Below are 24,822 nucleotides of genomic sequence, written 5' to 3'. Positions count from 1 at the left end.
TTAGTAGTATTAGCATAGTCTGCTGCCTACTAAGTCTCATGCTTTTAACATATCCATCAAGTGTGAGACTTCAAAGTTCCCCCAGTTTCCCATTCTCTGGCCTGTTTCTGCAAGTTGCTTGTGGGCTGTATCCCTATGGGACATTGGGACCTCTCTGTGGGTCCTTTGCTCCTTCTAGTTTGCATCTCTGTTACATATAAACCTCACCATCAGATTGTCGTACTTCAGTCTACACATTTTTTCCTTACCTTGCAGAGCTCTATCATCCCAGAGACTCAGCAAGCTTCCTTCTTTGTCGCTTTTACCAGCCCTATCCTCACATTTCTTCTTCTTTAAAAAAAAACGGATATTTCACTGGCTACCTTTTAAAATAGCTGTTGCTATTAAAAGTATGTAGAGAATGGTGCGAAAGTAGGTAGACCTGTCTGAGTCTCAGAGATAGTAGTATGTCTGCCGTTGACCAGAGCCATGTTTTGAGCTACCAATTAAATGTATACAATAGGGGAAAAAAGTGAAATCTGGACCATTTTCCTCAATGGAATTTCACACAGTGTTTTAAAATAATTTTTACACTTTCAAAATTAATTTCAGTTACCAAAATTGATGCATTTTCTCTTTCATATTATATGAACTAATTTTTATCATTCCTTGTCTTATGTTGATCCTATTTTGCAAGAAAATAAAAGGTTTTTCTTAGCAGTTGTCCATACTAAGTAGAGCAAATTTCTGGCTGCTGACTCACCTAATGACAAATTTTGTGTCTAATTGATGCAACACAAGATTTTATTGAAACCTTAGCTAATTACATTTCCTTTTAAAAGAAAATATTGTCTTTGACTTTTAATGGCTGAGAGTACTTCTTTTGTACAAAAAAAAAGCACTTAGAAAAAATCTATTGAAAAATTAATTGCTAATTAATTGTTCATGTTATATTGTTGCATCTCAAATTTTAATGATTATTTTAATTTATTTCCTCTGGTTAAAATATTCAGTACCTATCACTTCATAAAGACTCATAAGGTATGTAACAGACACTGACATACAAAGCCTGAAAGGCATTTTTTTGATTTTATCATCAGCATAAATCTCTCAAAATTAAATGAGCTCATAACAATAAGGTTGTCCACACAGAATGTATTCCAGGAAAAGAAACAAATTCCTGGCTGCAGTTTGGGAGATCTTTTCAGTGTTCTGGCATTACTGATGGGTGCCACAGTAACACCATGGCAGTGTGGGGATGTAAATCACACCAAACAATGGGCATTGATATCTCCATGGCATTCCTGTGCTTGTGTTCATGCTGACCTGGATGGTCTACCATGACCCCCATGTGTTGCCATTCATTCTGCTTTTTTCCCTCTCACAGCCATTTACCAAAGCTGCAGAAGCACCAACATATTTTGCTTTGAGTAATGCTTATAGAAGAAATTTGCCATCAATCCTTAATTCTGGTTTGTTTTTATTTTTCTTTGTTCTGCCCATATTACTTTACCAGAGAATAAAAGCTTTGATGCTACCAGACTTCTTGTCATAGTCAAGGAATTCTGCAGAGCAGAAAAAAAAGTGAGAAGAAAGAGAAACACAGAAAGAATAAATGTTTGATAAATTACTAGTTTCCGAAAATATTAAACTACAGATTTTTGAATATTAGTTCAAATTACACCCCTAATTTTTGTCCAGAAAATTCTTCTTTTCTCTTTTTCTGTCTTCCCCTCTCTCTTCCTCAGGTTTGTCATTTTTTATGTATATTTTCAGAAGTTTCTCTCTTGAAATGTTTAGATATCTCACTTCTTTAGGCACTAGCTTCTTAAACAGTAACTTTAGAAAAGCCTGTATTATAAATATTCCTAATTCCTCCCATTTCTAGTACACTTTTCTCAAATAAGATTGACAGGCAGTTTTTCTTGTTTAAATCTTTCAACAGACTACATTTATTCTTCATCATATTTTGATATTTTGTAGAGAATGAACAAAACTTTCCAGGGCTTATATAATTTTCTCCTCAGAAAATAAGAATACTTTTATTACCCTTCATCAATATGCTTTTGAGCATTTGAAAAACTTAACATATTTGCCATGTTGATTCAATCTCTGGCATTCTCTGGTGGCAATTTACCTTGCACTACAGTATGATATTTTTCCAGGGACTGACTCACTTGGAACAATTCATTCTGTGGGTGATTCCTTAGTTTGAAAATTTTGCATTTGTTGATGATAACCTTCTCAAAATCAAAAATAATAATAAAAATCCTACACACATTAGCAGAAAAATTTGCACCACTAATTATTTCTTGCTACAATTATTTTGAAATATCTAAATTTAAAAACTGTTTTATTTTTATGTTCTTTCCTTTTTATCCTATGTTGTTTCTTTTTTATTCTATATTGGCATAGAATGCCTTAGAAATGCATAAAACAATGGCAAAAAGCCCCAATTTGTAAATCACCATTTGTTCATTCAATATTTCTATTTTAATCCACAGTATTTATTTTAATCCTTTCCAAAACATAAAATAGAAAATGCTCTTACCCAAAGTGCAACAAAATCTGCAGAACCAACTAAAACTGGCCATCCAATTTTAAAGTGATAAGGTTTTGAAACTTGCTTTGAAATGTGTCTCAGATGCTGTCTGTGCCACACATGTTATTTTGAGACGTGGCTTTATCTTGGAATAAAGATAAATTGGAATACAATGAGTTTTCTGCATTTCTTTAGCTTTTAAACACCACATACGACCACTCTGTGCTAGGGGCAGAATAAAAAAAAAATGCCTATCAGACATTTTATTTTCTAATGCTTCAGTTCTTTTGTTAGAGATAATGTACAGAATTTTCCTCTGCACCCTTCTTTTGGGAAAGGTTGTGGTATTTATAAAATAAAGGCTGATCTACACAGTCAGAAAAAGAAATAGAGAGGTGTTTACTAAAAACATGAAAATGTTGCCTACTATTGAAGAGGGGATGCCATTAGATGGACTTTTGATAGAAGTGTAGAAATTCTTATGATACACAATCCTTCAAAGGAATCAAAACCTTGCGTGCTGTCTGCTTAGTGTGTGTATTTTTCAAGGTTTTCTCTATTTATGAAAGTAGAGAATCACACCTTCTATAACCAGCAAACTAAAATTTTAGTTTTTATTATGGTGATGGGACAAAGAAGGGCTAAAAATGATCACATGTACAAATATAGAAGTTCAACTTAGAGAATCTAAGCAGTTTTGTTCATTATTTCTCACACATATAACAGTCTATATCTCATGAAATACAAATATTTCTTTTATGTTGTTAAACTGGATGTATCTCCATGCATAACGTTAAAGCTAGGTCCATTTGTTTCATGCAGGGATTTCAGTCTCCTATTACTGCAAGGAAAATGGTTTTGCCATTAGACCATAGTATTTGTATTAAACCTGTCCTATGTGGTTTTCAGATTTGTCTTGCCCTGTCTTGGGCTGCAGAGGTTTTCCCTTGTTTTGGCCGTGACAACAACTGTCCAATCACAAACTTGTTATCACTTAACTTGATTTTATGTAAATCGGTGACTACCATGTATATTTCAAAGCTCTGACCAACCTCAGTAGTTATTGTAGAACAAATAATATCCTTTTATGTCTAGTCTGGGAAGGTTAGTGTCCTGCTTTCAAACTATAAGTTGGCAACGAGGGAAGAAGAAAGTATTAAAAAAATGTGTAAATAAAAGCAGGAGCAGACCCTGGTACAAAGAAGGAAGGGACCACCAGCACCAGCAAGAAGCTGCTCAAAAAGTGTTCAGGATTTGAACAACCCATACAGTTCCCTGAAAGAATGAGAACATCTCCAAGGAAAATGGGCAGAAACTTGAGAGATGGTTTGCGTACCAGGGTTTAAATTGTATTATTAATTACATTTTTCCTCATTATTTTAGACTGTGATACTAGTGTAGCTGGACTAATAAAACCTATTTTGTCTGTAAAGACATTATCTGGACAATGCTTTAGGTCCATATACATTGTGCATCTGCTTTAAACCATAATGTGGTTTTTTTTTACTGTAATACAACTCCTTCATATAACACTTTTTCACAGAGTGTTTTCTTAAAACTGGTTAGATTTCCTTACACCATTGCACTTAGAGAATGGCTGTTCTGAAACTTCTCATTTCCAGCCTACTTTTCAGCCTTCTATGTCTTACAGAACCAATCTCAATACAGCATTTGTCTGTCAAATTCTGGATGTCTATGCAGACACCAAGCACTGTTCTTCTTCCAGAGCGCACACTCACTTACCTAGATGCAAATTATTCAATTTCCTCCTTAACCTACTGCCCAATTTACTCAAATTCTTATTTTTCTGTAATCTCTTGTTATTCCCTTGTGTATGTATAAAAATTACATTATCCTCTCTCAACCCCCAGTCTGTTAGAGTAGAGATATGAAGATTGAAGATTTATCACACGCACACACTCACCAGCATTTAGGCCCATTTTGCTTCTTAACATCTTACTAGCCTTTTGACACAGGTGACTCCCACTGGAAATTATTCCTCTTCAACTTGAATAACTACAGTTTCAAATAACATTTTAATAATTCAATTGTGATTATGTTATAAAACTGCCCAGGAAACCGCTTGTATGTCCTTACTGCAGCTGTAAATGGTTATTTTATTACACTCTCAGAAAGCACCTTCCATTTTTGGTGATAGTTGTCTTGTGTAATGTTATAATTCTTACAGAAAAAATTAAGGAAAACTATTCCTTTAACTGCATCTGTTTGTAGTTCTGTATTTTTTCATGTCAATTTTCCATTCATCACATTGCTAATATTAGCCTGCTATTCATCAAATTCACTTTGTGAATTTTACAAGGTATGCAGAGAGAAAGGTCTTTACTGATTCTGATGAGCAGAATAAATTTTAGCATTCCATTCAACTTAATGGAACAGTACAAGACCAAAAAGTCCACCCCCAATTTTGTTTTAGAGGTTTCTAGTACAAGAGGACACCGTGCACAAAGGAAGCATGTTCTCATAATTTATTGTACAGCCTATCTCTGCTCTGAGAATAGTTTGGATTTAAGAGCAATGAAATGGCTAATTCCTGTTTGCACTGTAGCTTTCAACTTCTCCAATGAAACAAATTTTGTGGAGAGCAAAAGCGCTGTTTATGACTTCTATTGCACTTTAAGAAATAAATGGTGCAGCTTTACTCCCAGCCGGGATGCAATTGCTCACACGAGTAGTCCCATTGATCTCAAAGTGTGAGTTATTGCTTTGCAAGAGCAGTGAAAAAACTTCCAACCTGTAAGCGGTGATTAATAGCAAGAAAGAGCTTTCAATTTAGACAGAAAACAGAATGAATAAATACTAAAAAGTTAGTCATTGCTATTTTATCAAGAGCTTAGAAAATAAAGGGAAGATTGACAAGTGACCTGACAAGCAAAAAAATTATAGGTGAACAAATAAATTTCTTATTATAGGTTTTAAAAAAAACCCCAAAACATTGTGTCACAGAAGTACTCTTAAAATGACTTCAAATTCATTATACAGAAACTAAATTTATGTAAAATGCTTTAAAAATAATTTATTAATAGCAAATTGTGGCATAAGAAGAGTATTATTACTTGAAATCAGTGTGGACTCTTTATGAAGACCAAAAAAACAGCATATGGGGCTATGTGATGTTCATTAATGTATCATATAATGGACATCAATGTATCACATATGAACTACTTTGGGCTTCAAGTGTAACTGCTTTTCTCACTAGTTCAGATCATCTGAACTGCTGTAACTCACCTGGACTCAGCTACCCAGGATGAGAATTATTCGTGTTTCAGGTTGTCATGGGATTTTGTGCCTAGACTGTAATGGATAAACGGCATTGAGATACTCTAGAGGTGCTGTTGTAATATCTCAAGCAATTGTTTTCATTATTTCACTGATGTGCCAGTGATTCAGAGAGTTTGCACAAAGTATCTGTGTGATATTTTTCATGTGTTTATGGTTGCTCTTACTGGTTAATAGCAGCATTTCCAGCCTGATACACTTTCATCTGATATTGTCTTCCCCTATGTCTAATAAAAAAATGACTTGCCTATGTACTTTGTGTAGCTCATTTAGAGTGAGCATGACCAGGTAACCCTTTTTATTTAACTGAGACAATTTTAGTCTATGAAAATAATTTTGTGATTTTTTTTTTTTTACATTTGAATTTAATCTGGTTTTTTTATGTTTTAGAAAAATAAAATATTCCTGGAGAATATTTGCTTTAGCTGAGATGCAATCAGCCCAGCACCTTTGTAACACAATAAAAGGTTTTTGGGTCTATTTTTTTTGTTTGTTTCTTTTTTTTTTTTTTTGAGCTTCCTTCTATTGTTCCTGTTATAACATGCATAGTCACAGCCATGTTCCTCCTGAAGTGTCTCAGACAACCATTAGTTGGGCTAGAGCATAGATTTACAGCACATGAATACTGCCCATTTAAAATGTGGTAGCACATGTCACATGTACCATGAGTGAGAATATGGACTTCGACAGGCAGCAGAGAAAAGGCATCACAATATAAAAACAGTCTTTGCCCTGCCTTGCAGCCTTAAGAGCACAACACACTTAATTCATATCCTCAGCAATAAAAGTTCACTTTCTCTCTGTTTCTCTTTCTATCACAGTCCTCCCACTTTTCCCTCAGAAAGAAAAAAATTAGTCCTCAGAAAGAAAAAATTAGTCACTGCCTCTTGTGGGCTACCTGAACTGAAACCTTTCCACATTCAGCTGCAACTGGGTTCTTCACAGTATGCCTGTCTATCCTGTCATAGGCAGATTTTACTCTCCCCCTGTGTTTCCACAGTAGTACCATTCTTTAACTGTGACTGTTTGGTAAGAAGGGTTTTAAATGTTTTTTTTCCTTATAACCAAGAATGGAAATGATCCATCAGTTGTAACTAAGGTGGTTTTGGTTTTTTTTTTTGTTTTTGTTGTTTTTTTTTTTTTTTTTTTTGGTTTTTTTTGGTTTTTTTTTTTTTTTTTTTTGTTTTTTGGGTTTTTTTTTGGTTTTTTTGTGGTTTTTTTTTGTTTTTTTTTTTTTGGTTTGGTTTGGTTTTTTTTTTGGTTGTTTTTTTTGTTGTTGTTGTTGATGGTGGGTTTTTTTAATGGTTGGGATGAGGTCTTTATTTGTTGTTCACTTTATTCTTGTTGCTTCCTTTTAGTATAATTCACAGAATACCATGATGATTATGGTTGGAAAAAACTACTGGAAGTTTTCTAGCCCTGTCTCTCTGGCCAAGCAGAGTTCCCTAGAGCATAGAGGTACTCAGGACTGTGTCCAGATGGCATTTTAATATCTCCACTGAGAGAGACTGTTGCATTAAGTTTATAGGAATTTAGCAGAAAATAAAGGCCCATGTATTTCAGCAGGTCCGCAGAGATCAGAGGAGCTGAGTCTGGCCTGGTTTAATTCCTGATTATACCCAATTCACCACTATAAGTCTGATCATATTTGAAGGACTTTGCATGAGCACAGATGCACAAATAACGCAATTTATCAACCAGGTCTGATCACATTCATTAAGGACTTGAACAGTTCAGGTTCGTGATTAATACCATTTATTGAAAAAATAGGAAAGCAGGTTCAGGACTGCCCACAATAAATGCAGTAACTATAGTGTTACAAATGTTGTGACAGAAAGTATGGTAAGACATATCTAAAAGTGAGATATTTACACACATATATGTAAATAAATATTCCCAGGTGTTTTCCAACACAGTTGGAAGTGTGAACTTTCCTGAAGGCTTCAGGAGAAGTTCTTGGGAAAGGAGGAGAGACATAGTCCATCATCTGATTCCAAACAGACAGAAATGCTTTTCCCCTCCAGCCCCTTCTGCCCTAAAGCTCCACTTTTATATATTAATTTTGGTCCATCCCACTGGCATGCAACAACTAAATATTCTAGATGAGGTTTGGTGATTTTGGTCATAAATGAATTACAGGTTCCACATTCTCCTTCATTTTCATCCTGAGGAATGAATAAGTTAATATGTCAGTGGAGCTTAACGAGGGTCTTAGTTACTTTTGGTGAGAATTTATAGTTGACAAGATGTACAATAAACACTTTGGTCTTTCTTTATGCACAGAAGCAGCAGTAAAGTCTGTCTGACCTTCACTTCTGAGTCTTGGTGTGCTTCCTTGTTCCCTTAAGAAACCAGATTTTTAGCAAGGCTTTTTTAGCACAGTGACAGGAGTGAGTCTAGTGGCTGGTGGAGGTATGTGGGTGCTCTTCTGTGCCTCACTGAAACAACATTGGGTTTTGAGGCTTCTGCTTCATCCCAGACACTGTTCACTTGTCAGCCCTTGCTCAAGCAGGTACAAGATCAGCAACGGGCTCAGCTCTGGTTTTTCTCAACCTGCCTCAGCAATTCTTTACTGTCTTAAATCAACACTGTACAGTTCTGATCATTTATGACAGTTCACAACCTTTCTGGGCAATCTGTTCCAGTGCTCTGTCACATGCACAGGGAAGTTCTTCATATTCAGGTGGAACTTCCTGTGCATCAGTTTCTGCCTGCATGTTGCCTCTTGTTCTACTGCTTGGCACCACCAAGAAGAGTCTGGCTCCATCCTCTTTGCAGTCACAGAATCACAGATTAGTTTGGGTTTGAAGGGACCTCTGGAAATCAGCTAGTGCAACCCCACTGCCAAGGCTGGGTCAGTTTAGCAGATAACATAGGAGCATGTCCAAGTTAGTTTTGAATGTCTCCAGAGAGGGAGATTCCACGATCTGCCTAGACAGCCAGTTCCACTTTTCTTGCACCCTCAATGTAAAGAAGTTCTTCCTGATGTTTGGGTGGAACTTCTTGTGTTTTATTTTATGGACATTGCTCCTTGTCCCATAACTGGGCACCACTGAAAAGAGTCTGGCACCCTCGGCTTGACAAACATCATTGAGATATTTATATGCATTGATGAAGGCTCCTCTCAGTCTGCTCATCTCTTGACCAAACACACCCAGTTTATTCAGTCTGTTGTGGAACCCTTCCTTCAGATACTCACAGTGATAGTCCCTTCCCAGTTGTCTCAAGGATGAACAGGTACAGTTCCCTCACTAGTTCCTCATAAAACAGATGTTCCAGTCCCTTGATCATCTTCACAGCCCTCCACTGGACCACTGAGAGCCTCATGTTTGTCTTGTACAGCAGAGCCCAGAACTGGGCAGGTGACTCCAGATGTGGCCCCACCACGGCTGAGCAGAGGAGCAGGATCACTTCCTTTGCTGGCAACAATATTCTTCCCAATGTACCCCAGAATACCTTTAACATTCTTGGCCACAAGGGGCACACTGCTGGCTCATGGACAGATGAGGTGAGGTTGTCCACCAGAACCCCAGGTCTTTCTCTGCCAGCTAATTTCCAGCACATCTTCACCTAGCCTGTACTGCGGTACAGAATTATTCTACCCCAGGTTCAGGACCCTGCAATTGCCTTTGTTTAAGTTCAGATGGTTGAGCTCTGCCCATCTTTCCTCCCAGCTTTGTGTCATCAACCAACTTGCTGAGGAGAAAAAAATATAAACCATGTGTTCAGTTCAGGAACTGAAGAAAATAATCAGGTATAGCAGGAATAGCATACAAGGAGGGATGATATAAAGAGAAGCTTATAGACAGCGAGAGGTGATGGATGAACTTTCAGCAAGCTGATCTGGAAAATTCTTTCTTGTCCTCGTTGTAGCAGAGTTATGTTCATGACTTCTACATGAACTTGTGTAAATGGTGACATTCAAGTTGAGTGAACATATGCCTCTGGTCAGATGTATAGGAGTGTGAAATTCTGTAAAGTTGATGTGTTTTCAGCTTCATGCTGTTCCTTACAATACAACTGTGGCTCTGGGGAATTCTCTGGAGACAGAGATATTTTTACTTTGCTTGCTAACAACTGAACAAATGCAGGAGGAGAAACGTTCCTAGACCTTGCAGGATATAGTAGAGAGAATACAGCACTGAAAGAAACATAGAAGCAGGATGTCAGGTAGAAGAGAGGGATTACTGAAAGTAGCAAGGATCAGTGGCACGTCTCACAACCAACAGAAATGCAAGATTCCTTGGAAACAGGGAGACCTGTTAATGTTTTGTGTTAAATTAAAAAGCCAAAGGCAATAGCAAGGATTTACCATCGAGAACCAAATAGGCCAGGGAGACATATATAGAAGTCCAACATAGCCGCTCTGCATTTTCTCTTTGTAAGAAATTATGAGTCCTGATTTTTGTTATGCTTCTTTTTGGAAATATATCAGACCAGAACACACAGGTGCACAAGCCTCAAAACTGGAACCAGCTTGAGATCTATTACACAAATATCAAGAGTTGGTTTAATTTTTTCCTTTTGTTTATTTTCAGATTTTCTATTAAGCAGTCCAAGCCAATGCAACACAGTTTCTGTTCTAGCAACATGTATTTAAAGCATGGTTGAACCAAATCTATACAAATAAAATAATGTCTGTAAAATTAATTTACCAAAAATGTTTCATAGAAGGACCAAAAAACACTTTTTTGTGGGGATATTTAAATGTAGAAATTGTCTCTAAGGAGTCTGGCCATTTCAGCCAATGTAGAAGTTTTCAACATTTTCTTGTTAACAAAAGTAATATTGTTACTATGGTAACAAAAATACATACATAAAAAGGTATCTTGGGAGTATTCCATATGAAATATGTATGTATAGCTATGAAATATCTCCTGAATCCAAGACAATTTCTAATTTTTTTTCATTCAAGCCTGGCATTTAGCATCCATTTCAAATGGCCATTTATATCTAAAAGTTCTACTCTGAAAAACTTCTGTGGACAGTGTTGTCTTCAATACTTAATTCCAAACAGCCCATTACGTTTGCAACAAAAGAAAAAGTTTTTAAAACTTACATATTATTCACATATTCATTATGGTTACCATGCATATATTCAGTGATATGTTCTCAAAAAAGAGATTAACATTTCTTCTGATTCCAAGCATTCCAGATTACACTGTGTTTTGTAATATTTTTTTTCTCTTGTGGAGAGGAGGTGGAGTTTTTTTCTTTTGTTTCTCATTTGTTTTGTGTTCTTTTTCTTCTGTGTGTATGAAACCAATGAACAAAGAACAACTGTTACACCACCTACATTATTATTCATGAACAGAGAGCACTGAAGCAGATTTATGCGGAACAACAAAAACTTTCTTCATTATTCTGGTGAAACTGTTTGTGCCCCACAGGAACTTGTTGAGCTTTTGCCACCTAGTTCTAAGCTGCTCCATTCAAATGACCTTTACTCTCTGTTGAGTGATTTCTCATAAGTCATTAGTCTATTTTTTATTTAAACAGGTAAAATCCCTGAGTAAGAATTCCTTAATTCTAATCATGTGTCACAAACTACAGAGAGATTTTAGTTTCTTCTGGGAAAACTTGCCTAGATTCCTAGCTTCGAAAGAGTGGCTCAAAGACATCCATGTTGATTTTATTTTTAATGTATAGTTGACCAAAATATCTCAACTAAAGATTGCTCAAGGGTATCTCTGTTGAGAGCACATCTCCTGGATCATGAATATAATCTGTGTCAAACTTAAACTAACCTCTCCACTTTGGGTTGTAATCTGCACTTATATGCAGGCTTCTAGGTACTGCTTACTATTCTGTCTTTGTCTTCTGAGCTCAGGCTATTTAGAACTTGGTGTCTTCACAGCAATTGTATGCGGTATCTCTGTATGAGTGACACTTCCATCCTCAGAGAAGGAAAAATACCAGAAGGAAGTCAGGGAGGGAGTATCTCTGGAGATTGTGAAAGAAGTCAGAGAAATCATCTCTTCTCTGCCCATCTGTTCATCAGCTAGGGCTCAAGTGTATAGCTTTGTCACACTGCAGGCTTGCAATGTTGGGATGCACAAGGCATTTGGAGAAAATGTAGATGAAGAAACTTTATTCTAAGAATAAATTTAAGCAATGTGGAAGCAGTGAGGAATGATGGAACATTATGGAAGAAATATGAGCAGAAAAAAAAGTCTGCACTCATTATTCTGATAAAGACTTTTTAGCGAACAGTTTTTAAAGAAAAGGAAAATTCTGTTAATATGAGTCAAAGTTAGATATATTTTCCACTGCTGGGTAATACACTACAGAAAAATAAGCAAAGTGATTATGAGAAGCAATTCAGGTGACTGAAAAATACCAGTAATTTTAGTGGCACCAGATAATTGTACTTGAAAAACTTTAAACATTCCTGTGGAGTGTGGATCATAATTTGATTGAATTGTACCATTACAAGTGCAGGGCCATATTGAGTACTATTGAACTGAAAATCATGATTTTTCAGTTTTAAAATAGTTGCTGTAAAGAACCTATCCATAGTTGAATATATTTTCTACTAATATATATGAGACAGAGGGAGAGAGAGAGACAGCAGATGATAAATAACTGTGATCTTGACATTATGATTAGGCAAGCCAAAACAGATTCCAAAGAAACATAGTATCAGGGCATGAAAATTTACTATTTATACTTGAGAAGATCATGATGAAGGAGAAGCTAGAAGCTTCCTTTTTGCCTGATAGAGCCGACGTCAGCCATATCCAAGACAGATCTGCTGCTGATCAAGGTCGAGCCCATCAGTGACACTACCGACACATCTGTGACAACATATTTAAGAAGAAAAACAGGGTTATTATGCAGAAACAAATGGTAGCCAGAGAAGAGAGTCAGAAAACTTGAAACAACTCTGCAGACACCAAGATCATTGAAGAAGGAGGTGGAGGGGGTGTTCCAGGTTCTGGAGCAAAGATTTCTCTCCAGCTTGAATGAAGACCGCAATCAGACAGGCTTCCCCTCTGCAGCCCATGAAGGTCCACAGAGGAGCACAGATCTTCCTGCAGCCCCTGCACTGGAGCAAGTGGGTGCCTAAAGGAGACTGTGAACCTGGCAGAAGCCCATGCAGGAGTAGACTCCCAGCAGGACCTGTGGGACCATGAAGAGAAGAGCTCACACCAGAACAGGTTTTCTGGCAGGATTTGTGATCCCACGGGAGACACACATTGGAGCAGTTCATGAATAACTGCAGCTTGTGGGAAGTATTCACACTGCTGAATTTCATGGAAGACTGTCTCTTGTGGGAGGGACCCAACATTAGAGCAGGGGAAGGACTCCTCTTCCTGAGGAAGGAAAGGCAAAGACAACATGAAATTAATTACCTCAAACACTATTCCTGCCCCCCTGCACCGTGGGAGGAAAGGAAGTAGGGAATTAGGAATAAAGTTAAGCCCAGGAAAGTGGACATGCAGTTGTAGAGGTGGCCAAAAGCACCCTGGGCAGTATTCACAGGGACACAGCCAGGACATCAAGAGGAAGGACTATAGCCCTCTGCTAAACATTAATGAGATCCTATCTGGATTCTTTGTCCAAATTTTAAGTTCCCTCAGTACAGGCAAAATAATGAACAAATGCTGGACCATGTACAGCAGAAAGATTTCAAGCTGGATGGGATATGTGAGCGTCTCTGTGAGAAGGGTCTGAGGGACCTGGGCTTGTTCAGCCTGGAGGAGAGATCACAGATCCACAATTTTGAAAGGCAGCAGGAACAAATCCTCTATGACCTGACATCTGATAGCTCATTTTTGCACAGAATTACTGTATCAGTTTACATAATATGACAGTTGAGAAATAGAGTGGATAACAGATGGTATTTTGTTTTTTCTTGGCTGGTTCTCTCCTGTTTATACTGTTCTTTGCTTCATAAGATCTGGTTTTTATAGACCTACTCATCTCATTAATGGCCTTCTTGCTCCAGCAACAGCAGCTGCCCAGAGGTGCACTGGCAGTGCAGACACAGCCTCCAGACAGGCTCCTCATGCTCAGAAGGGCAGCAGCTGAGTGCTTCTGCACTCCAGTCCAGTCCTGTGTCTAATTCTGCTGCCAGAAGGCTGCAAGCCTTTTACCTGTGAAGGGTCAAAGGTTTAGTTATTAAAATAATGTAGATGTTCTAAGTTCATTAGACCAATACATTGATTTATTGCTATTAACTGGTTCATCTAACCAAGTAGCTCTGTGATGAAAATCCTCAATATGTATAAACATTAATTCACATGGATACGTTTCTTAGTCTCCAAAATATTTATTTTATATTTAGTATTAAAGTGTTTCAAGCAGTAAACAAAATGTGTATAACTGACATGACAATATTTCTTAGTCAGAGTGCCTGTTTCATTATTTAAGGAAGACATACCTAAAGAAGCATCCTATTATTTTTGCAGCGTATTCAGGTTTAGCAACTCTACTAAATGACCAGCCTAAATAATTGACTATTAACTGTAAAATATTGGGAAACAAGTTTTTTTTCCCTGATTCCCAAAGGAGAGTTATTCCAGGTTGTTATCTAATTTCTAGTATAGAATCCATAAAAGAACCTGTCCTTTTTTTTTTTCAGTTACTGTACCATGGTGTCATCAGCTATTTCAACACTGTTTTTCCTAACAGAATTCCTTCTATTTCTGCCTTCTGTTGTCCAGTCTACTGGATATATAAGCATGGACATAAAAAAAAACAAACAAACCCTCACTTTTGTAAGTGCTTTTGAGTGTAGAATTGTACTAACCATTCATTAATTACACAAATGAAGTAATGAATGGTGTGATCCAAAAGCAAAATAAATAAAAAGGGCTTCTGTGACTCTCTTTTATTACTTGGTTTTTATCTGGTTAGTTAGGCATTTTTTTCAGCTCCTCTGATTGTTGGATTGCTGATAGCACAGACTGCTTGTTATGGCCAAAAAATCAATCCTTTTCAAACTTCCACAGATTTTCAGACATGTCTTCTGTTACTCACAAAATAACTCACTGCAAAACCTGTGTCTAGTAAAAATTGTATATGAGTAATGTGCTATATTGACAGTTTCTGGGTAAAGTTATTGGAAAACAACACAAAACACATAACTGCAATTATCACTACTGGACACATCTGTGTCAATAAATTAGTTTCAAACTGCTATCTGGAATGACTAAATGAATAATGAATTGTCACTTCTTTCACAACTCTATATCAGGTTCATTCAATATAATAATCTTTGACCTTTTTCTTCAATTTTTCTCAGTATGCTTGTTCCTGCTTAACGAACAAAATCTCTAGTCTTCCTTTATTGTTCTGCCATACCTTTACATCTTTCCATATATTTTTCAGTCCCTACAGCCATGAAAATATTTCCTTTTTTCAAATTAATATCTTCCTTGGTTTCAATTGCTTTTGTTTGTCCTCAGAGATTTTAGGAATTAAAAATGTGAAGAACATGTAGTTTCTCTGCAGGATGACTTGATTTGATTGATTGATTTGTAAGACCCCTTGCATCATTACTCTGTTTTTTGTCTTTTTTTCATGTGTTTATTGTGTATGCTGACAAGCATGTTATTACGTGCACCTGTTCTTCAGAGTCTTTCTCCCTTGTTTCACATTGGCCATTTCAAGGAAAAAAACATAGAAATGTCTATTACATCCTTTCTAATCAAGTTTGATCTCATGTTTTGAATTCTTGGTAACACAAAATCTAAAGTTTATCGACAATGTTTTATGCTTATAATCTCTTTTGGGTTTTTCTGTGCCTTTAATTGTTGCACTGATAAAATGTCTGATTCTCACAGAATGACAAATGTTTCTCTTTATGTTAACATTTTTCCCATTGTTAACATTCAGAGCTCTGTTGCCATCAACAAGCCTCACAATCTGTGATCTGATAGTAGATGCATTATCATTACAGGAATGCTTATCAAGTAGGTGTTTGCAGCATTGTTTCTTTTTTTCCCTCACCTTTTTTATTTGTATTTCATCAATGTAAACACATTTCAAATATCAGAAGGTAATTTCTTAATATTTATTTCATTACTAGCAACTTTTCCCCTTTCTTATTCTCTTTCACACTGGTTAGAATTTCTGCTACTTTGGTTTGTTCACAGTCCTGACATGAGTTCTTGTAGAAAAGTTTGTACTTTTAAACACCTAGCTCTCTTAGTCATTTTAGAATCTCTTGCCTTCTTTTTATGAAGTGTACCAAAAAGACTAAATCTGATAATATAATTTCAAGTGAAATGCATGGTGAATCTACAATTTAGTACAAAACATTTTGTTCCTCCACATGCCCCAAAAGTTCTCTATTTTACAGACTCGAGAACATCAACTGACTACAGTTCTGACTTACATAGGGGTGTGGAGTAATTGCACTAGTTGCCTCTAATCTCACTCAGATTTATGCCTCAGCTTCCTAGAAAACAACAAAATATTTAAAAGATATTAAAAAATACAGGTTTTGGAGTACTTTTCTACCAATTTAGCTAGGAATATGAAATTTCTCTCTAAAAAGATATTTATTCTATTTCTTTTCCTTAGACTTATATTTTTAGGAAAAGAATGATTATGGAAACAGTCACTTGACTATAAGAACAAAAAACCCAGAACCTTGAGTGAACAAAATAATATTTTAGGTTTTTTGTATCTATAGCAGAGAAAATCTACAAAACTAGCCTTCAGAACACAATGTTTTGTTGTAATATATTTTGGGGGGGATTATAACAAGTATACAGGGAAAATATAAGACAAGCTAACCCAAAACCTGATTATCAAAAAAGTGAAAGAATCTGTTCCTAGCAGGAAAATATGAATCACACTGTGGGTTAACAGAGTCAAATGCTGCCCAAAATTCAAAATTACAGTGTCTGTAGAAACACAGGATTGCAGAATGGATTGTGTTGGAAGGTACCTTAGAAATCATCTAGTTCCCAACCCTCCACCATGGGCAGGGACACATTCCATAAGATTAGATTGCTCAAAGTCCTGTTCAACCCGGCCTGGAACACTTCCAGGGTTGGGGCATCCACAACTTCTCTGGACATCCTGCTCCAGTGCCTCAGCATCCTTACAGTAAAGAGTCTTGTCCAAATATTTAATCTAAACCTATCTTCACTTCCAGACATTCTCCCTTGTCCTATCAATACAAGCCCTTGTAAAAAGATCCTCTTCAGCCTTAAAAGACAACCGAAGGTTACCCTGTCAGAGAACACTAAACACTTTTGCCTCCAATACCTCTTACAGATGCAAAACACAAGTTTGTTATCCTGCCTCAGATCCTTCCTTGAGATTCTTCATTATGGCAATGCCTTCAAAATCATTTAGTACAGCCATGTAGAGGCAAGCTGAGGACATTGTTTAGTTGATCATGTGAAAAATACTTGTTTCACAGTATTTTCTGTGATCTCTATATATCAAGCTTTCTAAGTGCTTGTATCATCAATTTCTGGCATGTTGTCACAATAGAAACTATGAGATATTTATAATAGCTGGGGTCCTTTTTGCTTCATAGTTGGACCTTTTCTCACCTGATAATGTTCCAAGACCTACAAATATGTTTTTAGTGCATTGTAGTGACAAGATAATATGTAACTCTGTAATAATAGTAATAATAACAACAGAACATTAGAACTTTAATCTCACAAACTAAAATCTGATAAAAGCTGTGCAAAGCATATATATGTTTAGCTGAGCACTGGTACCAGATTTGCAAAAACAATACAGTTTATTTGCTAAATAGATTGAATAGAGATAAGTCGGTTATGCTAAGTTTTAAGACTTTACATGTAGACTGAAAATTATAACCTATTAGCTGTTTTAAAAGCCAGTACATCTTGACTGTTCCTTAAGTTAATTTACCTACATGGATTATGAGGTTTTTAACAGCCAAAAAGGCAACTTGGAGCTCAAATAAAATTTCACTTTCACTTTTAATATCATATTTACACCACACCATCACATTGTCTCTGCTGATTACAGTTGATTGTGATCTGAGGGAATAAAGAGGGACCGCAGCAACATTCAGGGTAATTTTAACTTTCTATTAGACCAGGAGTCTGTCTCACCTTGACAGAATCAAATAATTTCCCACTGTTTCCTTACCTTCTCCTTCTTTCTCAGAATTTAGGATAAAATGTCAGGATTACACTTGGGAGAAGAGTAGCTGCTATAACCACTGATGGACTAAATAGGCTTGCTAAGATTTAGGCAATCCTTACTCTTCCCAGAAAGAATGGCACACTTTTATACTAATGTAATTTCATTTTTCTGCTAAACACTGGAGACAAAATTTCTTCTCAAAATCCTTGCAAGGTACAGCTCCAACTATGTCTTTCAGGAAGCTGTAGTTTGACTTGTTAGGGTTCTCGAAGGAAAACAAGATCAATAACTTGTCACAGCAAGAAAGGGTTTACTGTCTGCAGGGTGTTGTAATATAGCATTCTGGAGGAGGAAAAAATGGGGAAAAAAAAGCCCAAAACCACCATTCTGAGTTTGTCTCTGTGCATTTGGATAGGCTGATATTAGGCTAGTTAAACAGTTTATTTTTGCAATAATTTAACACTCATTATTATTTATAAGTGCAATTTTGCACTTTATTGTTGGGGCTACTTTGTAAACATGATGCATAAAAATCCTGCTGCTTTTGATTTGACTCTGTGTGGTGTATAAGCACAAGGAGGCAGTTCCTGAAAAAAACTGCTATGATTACAAAGGAAACAATTGAAAGTGATGACAAGATAAAGCTTTATTAGAAATTTCTAAACTAATGCCTTCAACTTTAATCTGACTTTCCCCCTTCTCTATTTCATTGTGAGATGATGAATTTCTTACATTAGGCAACAATTAATATGTAATTCTTTTAAATATGAATAAACATAGCAGCATATTGACCTTGGACTTGTATGCTTTATTAAGGAATTGAGCAATTAATTCTGTTTTGTTTGGCAATTTATGTTCAAAATGCAAGACATGTCAAGCTTAATGGCACATTCTACTGATAGGGATTGAAAGTAAATGTCTTCAACTTTTTAATTTAATAATCTGTATAATTACAAATTATTGTATCATTTTACATTAGTGTTTTTATGGAATGGAGAATAAATATTATATTAATTTGTGTTTGCCTCTGAAGTACATCACCTTTCTATTCACATATCCTTGAAATGAACAGCTATAGCTATAGTGTAGAAGTCCATAAAATTCAATAGGCCTGGCTTCAACCTGAACATGGAAAGTCAGAGAGGAACTATCACAATAAATGGTCATCTGTGGCAGCAGCTCTCTGGCCACAGAGAGCAGGTACAGGCGTTCCCAGGCATTTTCCCTGGAGAAGGCTGTGAGAAGCTGTGAGAAAGCTCAGAGAAGGAATTAAAACAATTCTTATCTCTACTTGCTACACCTGTTGCTAGGCAAATGTGGAATGTGTTATAGAGATTTGTTTACCAAAGGGTGGTGGTGTTTTGGTTGGTTGACCAATGAGATCAAAGCTGTATTGGACAGACTGGAAGGGGTTATGGGTTTCTTAAGAATATACTATTAATATAATATAGAGGAATAAAGCAATGGTTCAGCCTTATGCATCACGGAGTCAGTGCTAATCACACTCACATCAGGGGGACCCCTGCATTGATAGTCATCATGTGAGGAATATCACAATCACAAGACAATTTAAGTCAGGAAGGCTCTGGAAGTAATTTAGTCCAACTTCCCCATTGAACTAGGTCCTGTTAGAGCTCTTTCTTAGGTTTTGTCCAGTTGAGTTTTGTACACTTCTCACAGACTCTATGGACATCTTTGCCAGTGTTTAATCAGGCTCATAGAGAAAAAAAATTATTTTTCATTTCTAAGAGGAATTTCTCATATTTCATCTCAGAATCCTATGTCTTCTATACGAGTCTACTTTAGAAGGGAACCTCTGGATAATACCAGTTTCACCTCTCTGTTGAGAGGGGGACCATAGGTTAGATTAGCCTTGTCTAGTTGAATCATTAATATTTTCAACAAGAAAAATTCCTTCACTTCTCTGGTCAACCTATCCCACTGTTCAATTATCCTCAGAGTTAAGATATTTTTGGTCTTACATACTCATGGAGCTTTTTCTGAAACAAGTTTTCTTTTGCTCGTCATATTGCTATACATCTTCAAGAAGACTGTTTCAATTTTTCTACACTGCTCCCATATGTATCCCTTGTTAGAGTCCCTCTAGTCTTGTCTCATCTCCAGGATGAACGAACCAGCTCTCTCAGGTTTTGCTCCAGGTTTTGCTGTACTCCAGAACAAAATAATCTCATTGGTCATTTGTTGGGCTCACTCCAGTATTGACGTATTTTTTGTACTGGTAAGCCCAGACCTGGACACAAAACTCTAGATGTGATCTCCCAAGTGTCAGATAGAGGTGAGACCACATAAATGCACATATATCACAGTATGCAGTCAGCTTCCTGTGCAGCCACGGCACTTTGCTGACTGCTGTATCTGTGTCTACAGACATTTATAAAGATGTATCTGTATCTGTATATTTGTGTCTGCTACATGGATAAAAGTCCAGAGTGAGCTTTCAGCAATTTCACGGAGGAGCCACATATAGAAAAAGATAGTGAGAGAGATAGATGATATCAATAACTGTATTTGTAGATGTCTTGAATAGATTGAGCCATGTAATATAAAGGTACTGAAGTATCTCTATACTGACCTATTATTGACTCTTGAGGACAACGGCTACTAGTAAATGGCTGAAACTTGGACATTGTATTGTTGATCAGAACCCTTGAAGCCTGAAAATGTAGTAGAATTTTCAATGCCTTATCATGGCCGTATCTCATTTTACATAAAACTGTACCAAAACACTCACTGAAGTCAAAGTAAATGACATCCACTGATGTCCTGTTGACTACAGATCCTGTCATTTTACAATAGGAAACAATCAGGTTGGCCATGTGAGATAGCCCTTGTTAAATTCCTTCTGTCTGGTTCGCAGGCACATTTTGTTCTTCATTTACTTAGAAATAAATTCAAAGAGGATTTTGATGGACAGACTTCACAGGGACTGATGTGAGGCCAACAAACGGCATTTCCTTGGTCCTTCTCCTCTCCTTCAAGATGGATTTCCAGCCACCAGAAACATTCCCCAGTCACCATGGCCTTTAAAAGAAGATAGCAGACTCAAATAAGGAACAGAGAAAATACTGACATCTAGCACTTATTTTGTAAGTGGAAACAGATTGAAGGCAGCCCTTCAAAGAAAGGCTTGAGGATACTGGTAGATATGGGGCTGGACTTGAGCAAAAAATGTGTACTTGCAGCCCAGAAAGCCAATTGTATCCTTGGCTGCACCAAAAGCAGTGTGGAGAAGGAGGTGGCTTTGCCCCTCTACCCTGCTCTGATGAGATCCCATCTGGACTGCTGCATCCACTGGGGTCCTCAGCACAGGAAGGACATGGATCTGTTGGAGCAAATCCAGAGGAGAGAAAATGATATATATGATATACCTCTCTTATAAGAAAAAGCTGAGACACTTGAGGTTGTTCAGCCTGGACAAGAGAAGGCTCAAGGGAGATCTTCTTCAGGGTCTTTCAATATTTAAAGGAGACATACAAGAAAGATGAGGGCAAACCTTGTAGCAAGGCCTGTTGAGTTTGGACAAGGGATAATGGTTTGAAACTGAAGGGTTGATTTAGATTAGATACATAGAAGAAATTTTTATGTAAGGAAGAAATTTTTACAATGATGATGGTAAAACACTGGAACAGGTTGCTCAGGGAGGTGCTAGATGCATGTAATAAAACTAATACACTTTTATATAATTTGGAGGGAATGGACTTCGTAATGCAACCTAATGCAGGATACTGTCTGCCTTCTTTACCATGAAGGTATGCTGGCTGGTTTTGGATTTTGGTTTTGTTTTTTATTTTCATTTTGTTTTGCCATTTTTTTGAGAAAGAGAAAAGATACCATGAGCATATGGTTGACTTACTGTTCATTAGAGCTCCATGGTCCTTTTCTGAAAAGCTACTGTCCAACTAGTCCATCCCTAGCATTTACTGCCACACAAGATTATTTCTTCCCAAGTGCAAGTCTTGACATGCAGAAGTTTGTTAGGCTTCATTTGTCCCTTTTCTCCAGCTGGTCAAGGACTTTTTGGTACCAATTACAAAACTTTGAGCCTCACAATTTAGCTAATTTTCAATTCACTTTCCTGTTCAATTATCTGTTCCATACCTCATCAATTTATCAATAAGGATGTTATGGGAGATTGTTGAAACCATACTAAAATCAAGAAAATAATGTCTGCTGCTTTCATTATGTATCAAGCCAGTTACCTAATTACAGAAGGTTCTTAGGTTGGTTAACCATTACTTACTGTTCATAAATTTTTGCTGACTTCTCCAGTCGACTTCCTATCCTTCATATATGTGCAAATGGTTACCAGGAATATTTCCTCACTCTTCTTCCCAGGGATTAAAATGATCAGCCTGTAGCTCCCAGGATTTTCTGTTTTAACCCTCTTGGAAGACAGCAGAGACATGTTCTTTTTTTCAGTTCTCACATAGGACAGTATATTTGTGCCCCTTGTAGATCACCTGATCACGTTAACATATGTCATACACTTCTTTATATTTGATGTGTCAGCAGCAAATTTTTCAAATGTGCAGACTTCAAGATGGACCATTCTTGAGCTTGAAGGAGATGACCCTTAAAAATCAACCAACTCTTCTGGCCTCCTTTTCTCTCCAGAATCATATCTCATGGGATTCTTTAAGCAGATCTCTGAAAAGGCCAAAATCTCTAAAGAAGTCCACAGCTGTGATACTGCTTTTTGCCTTGTTCTTTCCTCTCTTGGTCCTGATTCCACTAATCCGTGGTCACAGCAGCCAAGGCTGCTCTCAGCCTATACATTCTGAACATTTCTTTGTGAGTATCGTATTCAGTACAGCCTCGCCCCTCTTCATCTTTATCACCTGTGTTAGGGAGGTGCCATCAATAAATGTCAGAAACCTCCGGTGTTACTGCTGCCTTGTTGTGTTGTGCTTCTAGCATGTACTGGGGAGATCCAAGTCCTCCATGAGGAGTACGACTTGCAACTGTGAGACTTCTTCCAATTGTATAAAGAAGGTCTTATTTACTTTCCAATCAAACAGTCTGTAGCAGACACCCACCCACAACAGTATTGAACATATTACATATTAATTTTATTGATCAAATCCTGTATATTTCAGGTTCCATTAATAGCAAGTCCTTGCAGAAGGGTTTCTGATTTGATACCGCTAAAACTGGGCACCATATTGCACTATATAAGGAGTTGCTCTAAGGTCATCAATGTCACTGCTGATAGTCCATCTGCTGACTCTTCATTTCTTAATGAGAAAATAAAATAAAAATAATCTACAAGTAATAATGGAAGCACTCTGATGTATATTGCAATTGCATGTTCTGTTCAATAAAATTTTATTTAGGCTAATTTTCCAGAACCTTACTTTTTAGAATTGATGCTCCTCTCCTACAAAATCTAATTAGATTCCATGTCACTCAGTAAAATTGGAAACTTCATTCAAATGTAAATCACACTAGTTTAGGAATGTACAACCTGAGCAATCAGATGTGTGGAATAGGATTTTTTTTGAGGCAAACAAAGTGATATGAAACTATGTAATCTGAATGAAAAATTTTGATGCGTTTTGCAGTCAGCTTCACATAAATGAGTATGTTGCAATTCTTATTCAGTATGCTTCAGAACATAAGTTTCATTTTCAATTTTTTTTACTAGTTACACAAAAAATTCCAACTCCTTACAGTGTGTTGCTTTTTGTCACATTGTAAATTTATTTGACTTTGACTATGAAATGAGTAGGAGAAAGTTCTTGTTTACAATCTACAACGTATATTAGAATTTATACTAAGCATCTAAATTGAACAAGAGACTTTCAGAACAGACTTCGCTTCTATCTGTAACAGACACCTAAACCAGATTGTCTGCAAATAATTTAGCACTAGATTTCCTGTGATCTTCCTATAAACTGTACGAATTAGTCTCCTTTACTTACTTCATTTATGACATGAATGTAAACCCCTCAAAAAAAACCCAAAAAACACATCACTGTATAGAAAACAGCTTGTCAAATATAATTGGAAATAGATGCTGAAGTCTCAATAACATGACAGGTCAGCAACACACAGGAGGTTTATGATGGGCGATCAGGGAAACTGCAACTACAGAGCAGGGATATGGAGGAAAACAACAGATGAAGGAAAAAGACTGTTTTCACCTCACTCTCTATTGCCTTAACTAACATCATAGATCTTAGCAGTCTCTGAAAAACAGTAACTTGGATTGAGCAACATCAGACACCCACAAATAAGATTATTATTCTTCTATCACACTGCATCATAATTTTTGCATGTGATCTGCCCTGCTTCCTTTGAAATTCCTGGATATAATGAAGAAACATGGTGACATGGTTTACAGAGAATATTAGTATTTAATATACTCAATATAAATCCAAGTAATTTGAATAAATAAAGCATAAAGTAATGTTTTGAAAACTGGATGCTCAAATTTATATTTTGTGCTGGAAAAGTATGTTTTGTCACGTAATTACTTTTCTTTGCTTTTGTAGAATTTCACAGTCATGCTTTGTCTTCCCTCACCACTGATACCTTTATTAGATTTATTGTTTCTATGTCAGAAAAAACAAAAAAACTCTAAAAAATTAAATAACCTAACTTAATTTTTATTAGTGATAAAAATTGGCTCACTGACACAAAAAAAAAAAAAGAAAAAAAAGATTGGGTTTTTTTGTTAATTTATGATTGACTGCCTTGAGAAAAATATGAGAAAAATATTTCAATGAAATATTCAGCCAGTCAGTTACAACTGTATTGCTTTTTTAACAGATAAATTAAAAAAAAAAAAAAGAAAAAAGGACAAAAGGAAAAAAGAAAAAAAGAAAAATTCAGATATTTTAACTGAGACAATTTTTTTAAAGCTTTCTGAGGAACCTGGTCATTCAAGTTCC

The sequence above is a fragment of the Onychostruthus taczanowskii genome, unplaced genomic scaffold (genome assembly GCF_017590055.1).
Source record: "Onychostruthus taczanowskii isolate IOZ18803 unplaced genomic scaffold, ASM1759005v1 scaffold102, whole genome shotgun sequence".
Lineage (NCBI taxonomy): Eukaryota > Metazoa > Chordata > Aves > Passeriformes > Passeridae > Onychostruthus > Onychostruthus taczanowskii.
The sequence above is the reverse complement of the archived record's forward strand: the minus strand, read 5'-3'. Positions refer to the sequence as shown.